At 45.3% G+C, this 13,035-nt stretch overlaps 1 protein-coding gene across 1 annotated transcript in view; it reads right to left on the bottom strand.

The window, feature by feature from the left end:
• SCPEP1 (serine carboxypeptidase 1) overlaps positions 1-13,035 on the bottom strand; it is a 682,231-nt gene that overhangs the window by 332,678 nt on the left and 336,518 nt on the right. The gene's annotated exons all lie outside the window — the stretch shown is intronic.

Here is a 13,035-nt window from a genome sequence, read left to right as displayed (position 1 = left end):
CGCAGCTAGACACAGAGGGTACTAAGTAACCCCTCCAGCACTCTATTGTAAGATAGGGTGTGCTGGTCTAGCAAGTTTACAATGGTAAGTAAAGTCGATTTTATTTTACTGCTCTGGGAAACAGTAGTTTATCCCAAAGAATGTATTTAAACCTTAGGAAATCTGAACTACTTCCCTGTGTCACTGCACTGAAGGTGCTGTGTGACACAATGTAAAAGATGATGCCTATGGAGTTTGTCAGACTCCATAACCAAAGGAAACAGTGTATGAAAAACCACATTAAAATACATGAGTGGGAAAAAGGGTCACACTCTCCAGGTAAAAAAAAAATGAAGTGCTCAAAATCCAGCAGTTGCTGGGGGTCTAAGGTGGAGGGAATTAGCACATTTTTGAGAATTCTCCCTAACAGCGTTCCCCATCACATAACAATATCATCCATAAATCTCTTCCACAGAATGATATTAGTTACAACCTTATTATTATGAAGTGCATGTGTATCTTCGTAATTGGACAAACAGGTTGGCCAATGAGAGTGCAAATGTGGCCCCCATTGCGACACCTTTGGTTTGGAGATAGTAAATGCCATGAAATAGGAAGGCATTGTTAGCGAGTGTAAAATCATAAGAATTCTTTAATCATTGACACATGTTGCATATGCAGGGCAGAGAAGTCACGAAATGTGTAATCTATTGCTTTAATCGGAAATTCATGTTCAATCCATGTATATAGTGCAGGATACGTCCAGGGAGGCCAACAAGTAGTCTGTCTCCCATATTGCATTTCTCAACATTGATAAAACATGCGTACGGTCTCGACTATAAGTTGGTATTAGGTACAATTGCTCCTGGATTACATTATCTATGCAGTCTGATAATCTTACTGTAGCTCCCCCAATACCACTTACACTGGGGCGTACCTCTGGTAGAATATCGTAGTTTTTATAGATTTAGGTAAGAAATATATGGCTGGCATGGTTGGGTTGTTGACACTCAAAAATGATCTCTCATCATCCGATTAGCATCCGCATCTGTGCCACTTGCCTACTAGTCAATGTAGTTATTGTACAATTTTTCTTGTAGGATTCAGAAGTATTTTCCTATAGCACCCTGAGGAATCTAAATGTTCGATCCCTATTTTGATATAATCCGTAGTATTGAGGAGGACACCATTCCATCCCTTGTCTGCTTCTTTAGTCACTATATTCTTATCCTTAGATAAGGACATTAGTGCCATTGATTCTTGGGGACTTAATTGTTGTACTTGTGTGTGTTCTTTGTTGATCTTGTGGTATTAATGACGTTCTCCGATATCAATTGCGTTGTGTAAATTTGGATTTCTTTTTTAGTTTGGTTACCTTAAGATTGTACACCCAGTTCCTTGCATAGTGCATCTAATCCTGGTTTTGCTTCTAATTCAAGAGACAGGAGGAGATGGGTGCTCTCAATGTCTGCAATAGTTAAATCACTGATTGGTGTTGGTACTTCTCTCTGTTAATACATTTTAACTTGTGTTGCAAAAACATTTTTTAATTGCAATTTCCTGATGAATTTAAAAATATCAATTTGAAAATACAAAGTGCATAGCCATGGTGGGTGGAAATGAAAGGCCCTTATTGAGAACCGCTATTTCTATACTAGTAATCTCATGGTCTGATAGGTTGGCAACCAAATTGTCTTTAGCACACAATCTGGTTTGTCTTCATGGTGGGGTCTGCATCCTCGTCCGAACTTCCTTGTTCCTCCCGTTCTTCCCCTTGCAGGATTTTCTGAGTAAGTATGCTTGATACTAGCAAAGTTTGGGATCTTACTTGTTGTGTTCCTTTGTATGCCTCTCCTGTACCTTTTTATTTGATCTAAAAAACTCCTCCTAGCTGTGCCATGGATTTGATTTTCTGTGTTCTGGATATTGTTTGGGTTAGTATCTCCATCTGATTCTACTTCTATGCTGCCCGGAGTTGTATTAGGTGTACTTTCACTGGATTTGGGTCGGTAGCCACTATCAAGTTTTGGTTGGAAAGTATATACTCTATCTTCCATATATGACAATAACTGAGCACTTGGAGGAATATAAATGTGGTCATGTATAGGATACTGCATGAGAGATGGCATTTAAACATTGAATGTTAAAAACTAAATGACAAACACCTGCGACAAATATGTATGATAGTGAGAAGTGACTAATTTGTGTATATATTTACTTTGCTTCCTTCCGATCCCCCTCAACTCCCGTCAATGGTATGCATTTTTGTTTTCTATTGTATTGGCATTATAATGACTACCATACAATCTCAATTCTATATGGTTCTGTACCCCTGTATGGGAATAACTCATATTGTTTAACTTATTTAACTGTAAACAGGCGTTTTTGTATTCACATATTTATTATAATTAAACAAAAACTTTCATAGTGCATCACATTTTACACAAATAACTGTACATTGAACCCACCGTAGTTCCAAAACAAAAAACAAAAATACTCAAGCCCTTGGTCATAGATCCAAAAATCTATCCCATATCTCATCATATAGGTCTCTTTTCCTGTTTCTGTACAGCATCACTCTTTCCATCTTTGACATTCGCACCAATTCTGACAACCATACCGAAACAGGTGTTTGCTCACTTTTCCAGTACTTCAAAATTAGTTTTTTTGCCGACAGCAACGCTCTATAGAACAACTTTTCAGAGGAAATGTTAATTTTTCAATTAACTCATCCTCCCCCAGAATAATACCTTCAAAATCACACTCCACATCAATCAGGACATTATTCATGTTAACTTCTCTCCAGAATTACCTCACAGCCCCACATTCCCAGATCATATGTTCTAGGGTCCCCACCCTGTGTTTGCATTTCCAGCATGCCTGCAACTCTAACAAGCCCCTCATATTTTCTGTGGAGTCCAGTACACCATATTCAGAATGTGAATCGTTCCTCCTCTTTCTGCCAGATACAACGAGGTCAGAGACACATTCCTACATATATTGTTCCATCTACTCATTCATTTCTGTCATGATTCCTGCCCCTCATGTCCCCAGCCCTCCAAGCTATCAGGCTGGAGCGAGGCCATGATCACCTGCATGGCCCTGAAGGGCCTCTCCATCCCTCCAAAGACCCACTTGGAGTCAGACTTGGTGCTTGTGGCACCAGACTCACTCACTCCCATAGGATAACATTGGGGATTGGACTTGAGTGCATTGATGGGGACAAGATGGATGCCCCCACATATTTTGGTTCCCAGAACTGCATGTGCAGTCTAGTCTTTTGGGTGTGGTTCAGCCCAGAGACACCTGGGATACCCAGAGACTATTTAAGCCACGCCCAGGCTGAGAAACATGCTTTGTGTTTTCTGCACCTGCAGCGTGACACTTAACGTGTTCGGATCGGTCTCCAGTAGGCCTGCATCTTTCTTCTGCGCTCAGCTCCTGCAAGAACAAGAACACCGTTAGGAACAGCCTTACCTTGCGGCGCTTCTGCCCATCATTCATCGCTCCTTCTGTTCTACGGGCATCTGTGGCGGTGTCATTCCCATTACGGCACGCCGCTTCCTAAGGAAAAGGGAAAAGAACAGAAAAAAGGCATTAGTAAGCATTCAGCAAATCTTTGCTTATTTTTAAAGACTGTACGAGCTTCAAACGCTTGCCTGAATCCCAGCCGCTCTAGGGGAACTCTGTCTTCGGAACTTCTCATCCATCTGCAAGAGGGAAAAGACACTCCAGGATAGCGCGCTTACTCACCGCATTTCTTCTTCATAACCGGCATCCACGCTGAAAATGCTGCGGCTCCTAAAAGACACAGAAAAAGAACTCGGTTCAGTCCGAATACGAAAGGGTCGCATCGCGCTCTCACTCACCTTCAGCGCTACTCTTCTCAGCAGCACGTCGCCATCCCCGGACACCAGCCATCATCTAAGGAAGGAAAGGAATGAAGTTAGAGAACTGTTCAAAAGACTCATTATACTTACCTGTCAGACTCTTGCCAGTGAAGTAACTAGGCAGCAACAAGCCCACATCAATCAACGCGCCCCTGCGCTGAAAGCAGGACGGAGAGCACACTTTCCAAGTAAACAAGGCCCAGTCTCCAGTCGAGTAGACTCCATGGAAGGGTTTGAGGTCGTAAGAGGTCAGAACAGGCCGAGTGACGTTCCCGTGGATACCAGATGAGCGTTACAATTTCTGAGTCTAACACCTAAAACCATTTGTCCAGTAACTTTCTACCAGTTATTTTATATTGTGCTAGATGTGTATACACTTTTGAGGCAATGTGGCAATTTACTTTGAACTCTGGTAAACAATCCATCCAGTCTTTGCCAGCATCGAAAATGTTATTCCCCACAACTTTGAGTTTCCTGTATTCTCCAAATGTACCATTCTCAAGATTCTTTTTCATGTTAAGCCTTTCAAAGGGTATCCATTTTCCTTCTTTAAAAAGGTCACCCAGCCATTTGATTTCACTCAAAAACCAGTTTGGCCAGAGCAGTGTTTTTCCCTCCACCGTAATCTCTGGATTAAGCCACAGAGAAGAGAGTTATTTGAATACGTCCTTTTTTACACGGCCACGCAAGTTCTGTCCAGCACTCCCTCAAAAACCTTGTTGGCGCATATGATTTACAACCCTGTGCATCTTCAGATGTTATCAGCGCCCTAGGTTCAAGGAGTGTACATCTGCTAGTTTCTGCCTGGGTCCAAATGTCCATTGAGTTTGATGAAAGGTAGAAAATGTCTGGTCCCATAGGCCAGATGATAACTGAAAACCACCTTGAAAAAGACGATCCTGTCAAAACACGTGTTGGCTGTTCATACGTGAATTACAGAGAATAAGTTCATGGATAAAGCCTTTTTGAATCGTGTCACTAATAGATCAATCATGTATTAGAATTGAAACTGATGAATTACTTTTAGGCAAAGCGCAAGTTTTGGTGGTACATAGTTACTAAAGACTTGCATGACTAATTGTGCAATATCAAATTTGTCATTTATTGATGATCACAATAGGCCGAGTACGATAGTTAATTTCACATCCTTACTGTTCATGGCCTGTAAGAATGTGGTTGTATTTTCCCTTGTTCCCTCTCTTGCCTTGAAGCGCTTTGAAACACATTGTGTATAGGCGCTATATAAACGATCATATCATATCAGGACAACAAATACCCAACACGTTTTGTTCCTCCAACAAGAATTTTTAAAACTTCTTCAGGTAAGCCAAAACACACAACAATCCTATTTTGCTACTAACAATACTACTTTGCCTTATAAACAAATCTGCAGTCCTGAGAAAATGCGACTGCCTTGGTATTTTGAAAGGCAAATGTATCTTCAAATATCTCCTTCCAGCAGTGAAGCAACATAAAAAGCCAGCATGATTAATAATGCTGCTTATATACAAGTATTGGTAGTGTAGCTGAAGCTCTATTACAATGATTAAATACATACTTACTCTATAGCTTACACCCAACATGATTTTGTTTTCGTACTCTTATAGGCGTAGTGTCCAAATTAATTGGACCCTTCCCTGAAACAGGAGCATGGAAGTCGCTCAGCTAAACAGTTGAAAGTGAAGGATTACAGTATATTTCAGAAGCTTGAATGAGAGCAACTTCACTCACGTATCTTCCCAATACATGTCAAAAGGTATTTGTGCCCCATCTGTTCCACATTACTCTCAAAACGGACCTTCAGTCCAGCCTCATCTGTAATCAAGTCAAAAATGTGCATCTTATTAGGCTTATTTATTATGAAAGCCATTCTTCGGTTCAGCGTTACACAATTCCACATGCCTGGTATTACCCTCGGTATGTGGGCTGGAACTGTCAAGGAAATCTGCTTTCAAACAGTTTAGAACTGCCGTCTAACCACAGTGAACACTGCTACCAGAGTTCCATTTTTTTTCTCAACACTTACATGACAGCACACATCACAACATTCTGATGCGACTAGAGGTGTTTTACTTTGGGTTGAGTCTCTTAATGTGTCCTAGTACTAATGATATGATACGATATATTTAGAACGCGCTGTCATGCGGCAGCTTTGGAAGTTGTGGACCAAGTGGAGACTTCTTTGAACTACCCAGCACGTTGTTATCCATACGTGCATTAATGGTCTTGTTCTCAGACCAACATGGCCGCCGCATAATAAACAGGGAAGAAGCCATGGCCACGGGTGTTGCAACGCTCTTTCTATCCTGGTTAAGACGCTAGTTGTTTGCTTCTGTCCATATTCACCCTCTTGTCCTCGTGCTGATTTGGTTTCCGCTGCTCCTAGTTATTCTATCAGCAATGCCGCTGCTGCGGCTCCTCTTGTTGCAGACTTGCCGCTCCTCGGCTTCTCTGCCTTCTCTAGCCGTTCCACAACTTCTCTATATGCATTGCTGCCCTTCGGCATTGCAGCTTTCTCTCACAGCTGCCCCACAGCTCCACTTGTTGAAGCTTTGCCACACCTCGGCATCGCAGCCTTACCTCACAACTGCTCCGCGGCTCCACTTGTTGAAGCACTGCCGCTCCTCGACTTAGCTTCTACCTGGAAGCAGCCCTGCTGCGGTCCCCAACTGCAGCCTTGCAGCCCGCAGCTCCTGCTGCGTTCCTATTGCTGTAACCGGTCTCATTGTGTTCTGCCTCATTGCTCTCATTGTGTCCTGTGTTACATGATATCTACACCATGAGGAAGGTACGGCAGTAGTTCTCTCTGCTAACTCCTTTTCACTGTAGGGGCTGTTGGAGCCCATGCTTACCTGGTGTTCCATCTCACCATACCTTTCTTGCCGTACACTGCCCGACTCTACCCCTCCTCTTGCTATCCTGGTTCATGGTCCTCCTGCCAATTCACTGCATCTCTACAACAGAGCCCTTCCATCCTAAGAAGGCACAGAGCAGTTTCGATTGCTCCACCACAACCAGGGTTTTTCCGCCTCTTAGGTTTTCCCTGGGCTGGTTCCCCAGGGTTCCCTATTGCCTGGCAAACAGTTATTATGGCACAGTGACCTCTGGTGGAGCCCGCCCTTATCTCTTCCAGAAGAAGACAGGAAAGAAGGCGGAAACAAGAAAAAAGAAGGAAGAAGCTATCGAGGAACCTGAAGAAGATCCAGAAACCTCAGGTAAGGACCTAGAAGAGGAAGCAATCACATAACCTGAGAGCTTGCAACGCCCGAAACTAATCATGGCCAGTTTGGAGCAGTACCATGAACTTGTCACCGCCCTACAAGGCCTCACAGTCGAGGTGCAAAACCGAAGAGCTGAGAATGTGACCGTTAGACAGCATGTGGCCTTCTGAGACAAACAAAGAGGGGACTTACCTCCTCTCGCTCAAATATGATGGAAACCCCAGACGACTAAAGGAATTCTTGGAAGCCTGCCTGGTTTACTTAACCTTCCGACCTCGATCTTATGAATCTGCAAGGGCCAGGGTTGGCTTTCTTATATCCAATCTGGTCGGGAATGCTTTGGCATGGACCACTCCCTTTGTAACAATCTCAGATGCATCACTTAATGACTACAACCTGTTTGTCCAACCCTTTAAAGCACGTTTTGAACAAGCAGAGGTTCAATACTCCTCTTATGAGAGTTTGTTGGACCTCAGACAAGGCACTGCAGACGTACAGTAATATGTGCCCACCTTCCAGAGGATAGCTGTGGAGGCCGGTTGGCCGCTCAGACTTTATTCAGGCACGGATTCCAGGATGATATCAAGGACGAGCGAGCCAGGACCGCTAGACCTGCTACGCTCCAACAGCTATATCCTTGCCTCCACAAATTGAATTCCATCTGGCGGAACGAAGACGGGACAAGAAGAGGTCTAGACCAACATTCCCAGAGCACCATCAACCTGCTGTTTCATCGGATAAAACCACTGGAGAAGAACCGATGCAGATCGGCGCTGCCAGAGGACCTCTCGCCACTACCGAACGTAAGCGAAGGAAGTACCTGGGGTTGTGTATGTACTGTGGCTCTGATAAACACATCCTCAGAAACTGTCCTGAAGTACCTCCACAGCGTCAGGGAAACGCCAGTCCCCATACTTGTGCAGGGAAAGAATATGGGAAACAAAAGGCCATTCCCTGCAACACAACGTGTGAAACCCTCCTGTGATACCAGACTTATGGTGTTTGGAATTCAGTTGCAGATTATAGGTCATAAGTCCATTGAAGCCCTTGCAATGCTGCACTGCGGTGCTGCTGGAAACTACATGGATGATGTTTGGGCACGTACACATCTAATATGTCGAAACAAGTCCACGCCGATACCTGTGGAAGGAGTTGACGGAGCACCTCTTACATCCGATCCCATCATACATGAGACCAATGACATGGAGCTGCATCTGTTTTGTCACAAGGAGCGCATTAGCTTTGATCTCATTTGGGCTGCACACTTTCCAGTGATTCTAGACATCCTGTGGCCGAGGGAAGAACTCCAGTTTCAACTGGACTCAGAACACCATACACTTACAATCCCAATTCAGCCAAAGCCACTGTTTAGAACAGTACGATGAAGAACCACAGGTAGGCACAACAATGCCGCTCATTACTCCGGTAGTACTGTCAATCCCCTTGCCTTAGCAGGACTTTTAGAAGTGTTTGAAGACGCCCTACCAATGAAATTACCACCTCATTGAAGGGAAAACTGTGCCATTGAGCTTCAACCCGAAGCAGTGGTTCCCTTTGGCAGGAGGTTTCCCTTATCCCTACCTGAAAAGGGTAGGCATTGAAGGAGTACCTCAAGTCCAACTTACAGAATGCAGTACTTTGGTACTTCTGCAGAAGGAAAATGGTCTTTAAAATCCTGTGGCATATTATTCAAGAGCACTCACCCAGAGCGAAAGGAACTATTCTGTATTAGAAAAAGACCTCCTGGCGATCCGGCAAGCCTGCCAAGAATGCCGTCACCTATTTCAGGGAGCTGCCCATCCATTTCAAGTATGCACAGACCACCGTAACCTTCGTGTATTACAGCAGATGGAGTTCTGCAACTCCAGAAATGCCCGATGGGCGTTTTTCTTTTCACAATTTGACTTCAACATAACATATTTGCCTGGGAAGGAGAACGTCTTAGCCAATGCCTTCTCCTGCAGTTTTGGAGAACACACAGGACAGTATCTGGGAGAAGAGCAGGAAAAAGATTTATTGGAACAGTAAACACTTTCCTACAAGAGGTCAAGCAAGCAATTACCAAGTCATCTTTTAACCTCGACCCACTACTCTTCTTAAGGAAGGGCCTCTTGTTCAAGGAAAAGGCATTATTCTTACCATCAAAGGATCTCCAGCTAAAAGCTATGTCTTGGTGTCATGACCTACCCTCTGCCGGTCACAAGGGCCAAAGCGGTTAAACTGGAACTAACATCTCTGTATTTCTGGTGGCCTAACCGCAACAAGGACATAAAAGGAATATGTCTCCTCCTGTCCCACATGTGCTCAAAGTAAGTACACCACTACAAGACCTTTGGGACTTCTACAACAAGACATTCCGCCTTCCAGTCCTTGGCAACATCTATCCACCGATTTTATCATGGAACTACCCCCTTCACAAGGTTATACCACTATAATGGTTACAGTGGACTCCTTCTGCAAACCCATTGATTTTTCTCCCATGAAAGGATTACCCACTGAATCCCAGATGGCTTCTGTGTTCCTCAAGGACATAGTATGATTACACAGCATACCCCCCCCCACTGTGGTCTCCGATAGAGGAGCCCAATTTACCTCCAAATTCTGGGCCGCTTTCTGTGAACAACTTCAGATCCATAGGGCCTTGTCATCAGGTTACCACCCTCAAAGCAATGGCCAAACAGAGCGACTCAATGCAACTTTAGAGCAATACTTGAGGTGTTTTTGCAATCAAGAGCAAGACAATTGGTTGGGTCTCATTCCCTTAGCTGAATCTGAATATAATAATACGCGCCACACAGCCATCACAATGAGCCCTTTCTATTGCACCTACGGGTATCATCCCAAAGACATTCCTGCAATCGAACTTCAGTCTACGGTACCAACTGTCGATGAAATCCTCGAGGTACTCAAGACCATGCACAAGGAAGCTATGAAGAATCTGTATACCAGTAGGAAGACCTAGATGGGTCCGTCCTGGGAAATTCTCACACCGATACATTGGTCCTTACACCATTTCGGCCAAAATAAACCCAGTTGCCTTCCAGTTGAAGCTACCACACAACTTGAGGAAGGTCCATCTGGTATTTCACACCTCCCTTCTGAAGACACAAGTACAAGACCCTTTTAGCCAAAGACAATCAAGAAGAAATATCCCCAAGGACGAAGAACCTGAAGAGTATGAGGTATCCAAACTTATTGACTCTTGTTACCGCAAAACAGTGTTGCCGTATCTGGTCCATTTGAAGGGCTATCCTGTTTCCAAGAGAACTTGGGAACCCTTGAGTAATATTAGAGCACCTTGACTCCTGTTCCAATTCCATAGACTTCATCCAGGCAAACAGGGGGGTGCCCCGAGAAAAGGGGGGTCATACTGTCATGCAGCAGCACTGGAAGTTGTGGACCAAGTGGAGACTCCATTGAACTACCCAGCAGGTTGTTATCCATACGTGCATCAACGGTCTAGTTCTAAGACCAACATGGTCGCCGTATGTTAAACAGGGGAGAAGCATATGTTAAACAGGGGAGAGCGTTGCAACCCTCTTCCTATCCTGGGTAAGACGCTAGTTGTTTGCTTCTGTCCCTATTCTCCCTCTTGTCCTCTTGCGGTTTTGGTTCCCGCTGCTTGCTAGCTGCTGCTAGTTATTCTATCGGCGTTGCTGCCACCGTGGCTCCTCTTGTTGCAGACTTGCCGCTACTCGGCCTCTCTGCCTTCTTTAGCCGTTCCGCAGCTTCTCTATATGCATTGCCGCCCTTCGGCATCGCAGCTTTCTCACAGCCACTCCGCGGCTTCCCTTGTAGAAGCTTTGCTGCTCCTCGACTTCGCTTCTACCTGGAAGCAGCCCTGCTGCGGTCCCCAACTGCAGCCTTGTCGCCCGCAGCTCCTGCTGCGTTCCTATTGCTGTAACCGGCCTCATTGTTTTCAGCCTAATTACTCTAATCATGTCCTCGGTTACACGAGATCTACACCGTGAGGAAGGTACAGCAGGGGTTCTCTGCCAACTCCTTTTCACTGTAGGGGCTGTTGGATCCCATGCTTACCTGGTGTTCCATCTCAGTGTGAACCATACCTTTCTTGCCGTACACTGCCTGACTCTAACTCTCCTCTTGATATCCTGGTTCATTGGTATCCTGCCAATTCACTGAATCTCTCTACAATAGAGAAAGGAGGTCTCGCCCTTCATCCTTCTAAGAAGACAGACCAGTTTCCAGTGCTCCACCACAACCAGGGCTTTTCCCTGGGCTGGTGCTGGCTCCCCAGAGTACCCTACTGCCTGGCAAACAGCTATTAAGGCACAGTGGCCTCCGGGGGAGCCCACCCTTATCTCTTCCAGAAGGAGAAAGGAAAGAAAAAAGAAGGAAAAAGCTATCGAGGAACCTGAAGAAGATACAGAAACCTCAGGTGAGGACCTAGAAGGGGAAGCGATCACTGACGCGCCTATACACAAATGTTTCAAGTCGTGACGAGGCAAGGGAGGAGGAACATAGGGAAGACGGAAACAATCTTATTAGGTTAGGTGACATTGTGACGTTGAGATGGCGCAAGTGCAAGGGAGAGTGCATGGGGAAACAGGAGGGGGCAGTGCAGTACATAGGATAACAGTAAAATAAATAAAGACAAATAAAAAGTGAAGACATCAGGTGTCAAGTGCTGGTAGGGGGCTATAGGGATACAGAAACAGTCCCCGGGTGCAAGGATTGCCAGGGGTGTTGTGCTCACCTGGTATCCACGGGGGCTGCACACTATTCTCGATGGAGGTCTAAGCACTATCCCGGACTCCTCTCTGCTTGGTTATGTGCCAGACGTTGGGTAGCGTCTATAACAGGAGAATGGAGGGTTAAGATACTGGTTCTGTGATGGGTGGACTCCCACCTCCCTCTGGTCCAAATCCCCTACCTTGGGGTTATTGCTCACCTTAGGTTTTTGTGCGTTGAACTCTCCGTCCTGCATTTCTGTGCATGGGCGTGTGGTTAGTGCGGGCATTCCGTGGACCTAGTTGCTTCACTAGTCCGTGTGCCCTTATGTCGGGTCAGACCGGCTGTGACTCCGAATCTGCTGTCTTCCAGGTGAGTTATAATGTCTTTTCCGTCTCTTTCTTTCCCTCTGTTTTCTCTGTCTTCTCAGCATCTTGCTCCACTACGCTGTTCCCCAACAATGTCTTTTTGTTTTCACAGGGATGGTTGCGATCTCCAAGTTGCCACGCCGATAGCGAAGACCACGGTGAGTAATTAATGCGTGGAGCGCTGCGCTGTTTATTGGTGTTAATTGCTAACCTGTGTTCCCTTGTTCCCTGAGGAGAATCTTGGTCTTACTGGCATTAAGGCAGAGATCATTGGTGGCACACCACTGCTGGGTAGCAGACAAAGATGAGAGAGGGAGAAGAGGTGGCAGAAGGGAGCCTGAAAATGAGTTGAGCGTCATCCGCATAGCACTGAAAGTTGGGGCAGAGAGCGGCAATGCAATGGGCAAGGAGTGCAAGGTATTGGTTGAACACCACAGGTAGAGATAGAGATAGAGCAGAGGAAGGACCCAAGTTGGTGTTATATCCTGCATATGTATGAGTGGGGTCTGAGTCAGTGTAAGAGCTGTGATGGAATGCTAGTGGAGCTTGGAGTGTTGGGGCACCTGGGGATTCCAAGGGAGACGGTTGAGGACTTGGAGCTGGGCAGGGAACCAGGGAAGAAGCTACTGATGGTCTCTCTCTCCTATACTCTGAACTGAACCTGTAACTAAGACAATAAAGCGTACTTCCTATTTTCTACATACCTGAGTCAGCCTGGTTCCTGCTCCTTGTTATTACTGGCTCAGGGTAGATCCTGCAGGAGGCAGGATACATCATTTGGCGACGAGGATCTTTGTTGGCATGTTTAGGACCATTGTGATGGCCCTGTGTAAGTTTGCAATATTCGTGGCTACACAGTTTTGGCAAGGTAGTTAGCCTATTTTT

The sequence above is a fragment of the Ambystoma mexicanum genome, chromosome 3q (genome assembly GCF_040938575.1).
Source record: "Ambystoma mexicanum isolate Mex_15411 chromosome 3q, UKY_AmexF1_1, whole genome shotgun sequence".
Lineage (NCBI taxonomy): Eukaryota > Metazoa > Chordata > Amphibia > Caudata > Ambystomatidae > Ambystoma > Ambystoma mexicanum.
The sequence above is the reverse complement of the archived record's forward strand: the minus strand, read 5'-3'. Positions and strand labels throughout refer to the sequence as shown.